The following is a 3,486-nucleotide window of genomic DNA, read 5'->3' on the forward strand; positions in this document are numbered from 1 at the left end:
AACTAATATAATTTTGCTCACATCTGATGTATATACCATGATCAAAATTTAATTCCAATCTTCCTGAACTAGAGAATAGGTTTTGTGTGAGGTCTGTAGCAAATTTAATTTTAACTCGTAATTCTCCATATGTTCCTATTACTTTCAAAAATAATAGGGAGCATGCCTGCAGGTAGTTTAATACCTTTAAATTCCTATGGATCACAATGAAATACCATGTAGCCCAGTATGCTTCTTATTTCAAAGGTTGTGGGTTGCTAACAATATACTTTTATTAAAATTCCTATTAATTTTTGCTGTCAATCTGAATATAATATTACTTTATCACTTTTCTATAGAATAAAAAAGTGAAGAAAATATTACTTTATTTCTAACTACTTATTTGGCCAAAAATAGAAAAAGAAATTTAGAAGAAGTCAACTATGTCATAGCCAAATAATAGCCAATTTTTGAATATTTTAATAATGAAATGGCACAATTTATACATCTATCCATGTAGTGATTTGTTCAAAAGATACTTAGTATTGAGCCAAGGAATTGTGCTAAGCGTTAGGGATAGAGCAGCTAGCAACAATTAAATCCCTGCCCTCAAGAAGCATTCATTCTAGTGGGAGTAATAGACAACAAACGCATAACAATTCAAGTACTCATACTGTGATAAAGAAAAAGAGGAGTTTTATCTAAAAAATGGATCTGAATTAAACATGAAAAGTGGATAAAAGCATTCCAAGAATAAAGCAAAGCCTATGCAAATGACCTAAGGTGAGCAATTGCTGGTGAGAAGTGCTCGGAGCAGAGTGAGTAGATTAGAGTGGCCAGAGAATTGGGAACAAAAAAGAACAAGGTACCCAATGAGGCTGGGGTAAGGGCAGGGACAGATCACCAGGCCTCTGTAAATCATAATGGGATATTGAGCTTGTCCTGGTACTAAGAAGCCATGATGTGTCAAAGACTAACCCTGACTACTCCGGAGACATGATCGTGAGGGCACAAAGATGTTACAGTGGGCCAGGCAAGAGATGGTGGGAACTTTGGACTGAGGTGAGTTCATTTCAGATGGAGAGACACAGATGTCTTCACAATCTGTTTGGGAATCTGTGTTGGAAACAGAACTTGGTTACAAACTGGATGGGGGGTAGAGGTGGGCTGTGTATGTGAAAGATGCAAAGTTGACCCTTCGTTGACTTACCTGGAAGGAGTGATGTTGTCGTTTACTAAGGTGGAGGCACTGGGAGAGGGGTAGATTTTCTGTCTGTGGCATGGGCCATCTTAACTTTGAGATGCCTGTAAGACATACAAGTGAAGATATCAGAAATATATAAATTAATATGGTGCTCAAAGGGGAGGTCTGGGCTAAAAAAAAACCCCTCAATTTATCTTTTTAATCTTACTTTTCACATTCAATTAAATGTAATGCATAATCATTGGGGGGAAAATAGTATTAAAAAGTAACACAGAGTTCTTTTTCTATATATACACACACATAGATGTGTGGATAATTATTATTTATAAGAAATTGAATTATATTTTATAATCTGATTTTTAACTTAATTTTTTTAAGCATATTTTCTTCAGAGAAATATAGATTCCTTCTGAGATATGTAACTTTACTGAGCACATAATGTTGCTTTCTATAGCTAATCAGAAAATTATTAAACCAATTCTTTTAATATTTTATTTATTTATTTATTTATTTATGGCTGTGTTGGGTCTTCGTTTCTGTGTGAGGCCTTTCTCTAGTTGCGGCAAGCGGGGGCCACTCTTCATCGCGGTGCACGGGCCTCTCACTATCGTGGCCTCTCTTGTTGCGGAGCACAGGCTCCAGACGCGCAGGCTCAGTAATTGTGGCTCACGGGCCCAGTCGCTCCGCGGCATGTGGGATCTTCCCAGACCAGGGCTCAAACCCGTGTCCCCTGCATTGGCAGGCAGATTCTCAACCACTGCGCCACCAGGGAAGCCCTATACCAATTCTTATTTTTATAAATGTACATGGCTAGTAATATTTTGCTACAATAAGCAGTATTACAAGGAGCACTCTTTTATGTCTTTGTTTAGTGAAATTTATAGTTCACAAGAAATACTACACAATATGTGTGCTTAATGTATACAGACAGGATTAAATTAATATATCACTTATAGTCAAAAAGTAGAAAATATGAATTAATTTCTTTTGCAAACAACTATAAAGAGAGTTCTGGATTTTGCTTGCAATGTTAAATGTTTTAAAGCTGCAAGTAGGAAGACAGATATCAATTTCAACATTAGGAATGAAAACTTAGTATATAGGAATATGTAGCTTCTAAGGAATAAAAAATAAAATTCAATTACATTAGATTTCCTACCTTTCTTCTCTTTTAGTCCACACTAAAGGCCCTGTCAAGATGTCAGAGTAGTGCTTGCTTCGGCAGCACATATACTAAAATTGGAACAATACAAAGATTAGCATGGCCCCTGAGCAAGGAGGACACACAAATTCGTGGAGCCTTTCATATTTTTAGGTTGTTAAGAGAGCAGATCCTAAGAGTTCTCATCACAAGAAGTGGTTTTTTTCCTTTCCTTTTTATTGTATCTATATGAAATAATGGATGTTAACTAAACTTATTGTGGCAATCATTTCACAATACATGTAAATCAAACTATCATGCTATACACCTTAAACTTATACAGTTTATTGTCAAGTATTTCTCAGTAAAACTGGAAAAAAATTTCAGGGTTTCTGAAGGTTAACGAGCATGTTTTGGTTCTGGAGACCTAGCTCGCTTGTGCCTCCACGCATATAGCTGTCTGCATCTCTGATCTCAGTCTACTTGGTCACACCATTGTCTGTAATAGATAGGAGCACTTTTTTCTTAAAATCAAAACCGAGTCATATTTCCAACATTACATTTCTGCAAACAGCACTCCAGTCCTGTGCCCCAGGAAATACAGAGGTACCTGATGAAAAGCATTCCTTCAGAGGAGGATACACCCCCCTCTTTGATGCTTTTCTCCAAGACACTTTACTAACAACAACAACAAAAAGACACGTGGCGGGGGAGGGGGCTTCCCTGGTGGCGCAGTGGTTGAGAATCTGCCTGCCAATGCAGGGGACACGGGTTCGAGCCCTGGTCCGGGAAGATCCCACATGCCACGGAGCAACTAAGCCCGTGTGCCACAACTACTGAGCCTGCGCGTCTGGAGCCTGTGCTCCGCAACAAGAGAGGCCGCGACAGTGAGAGGCCCGCGCACCGCGATGAAGAGTGGCCCCCGCTCGCCGCAACTAGAGAGAGCCCTCTCACAGAAACGAAGACCCAACACAGCCAAAAATAAATAAATAAATAAATAAATAAATAAATTTATTAAAAAAAAAAAAAAAAAGACACGTGGGCAATCTGTCTCCTTCAAGAGTTCACTGGCTGCTGAGCTTGGGGCAGGGGAGGGGTGCTTGCTGCTCTCAGTAACAGATATCACCTAGACATTTTAATTCCCTTTCACACCCCCGGTCCC

The 3,486-nt window shown here is 38.8% G+C and overlaps 1 non-coding gene across 1 annotated transcript; it reads left to right on the forward strand.

The window, feature by feature from the left end:
• Nucleotides 1–2,392: 2,392 nt before the first annotated feature.
• Nucleotides 2,393–2,496, forward strand: LOC114238900 (U6 spliceosomal RNA). The gene has a single exon (XR_003624146.1). It is a non-coding gene; the product is annotated as a U6 spliceosomal RNA (small nuclear RNA).
• Nucleotides 2,497–3,486: the final 990 nt, after the last annotated feature.

This window comes from Balaenoptera acutorostrata, chromosome 8 (assembly GCF_949987535.1).
Source record: "Balaenoptera acutorostrata chromosome 8, mBalAcu1.1, whole genome shotgun sequence".
Taxonomy (NCBI): domain Eukaryota; kingdom Metazoa; phylum Chordata; class Mammalia; order Artiodactyla; family Balaenopteridae; genus Balaenoptera; species Balaenoptera acutorostrata.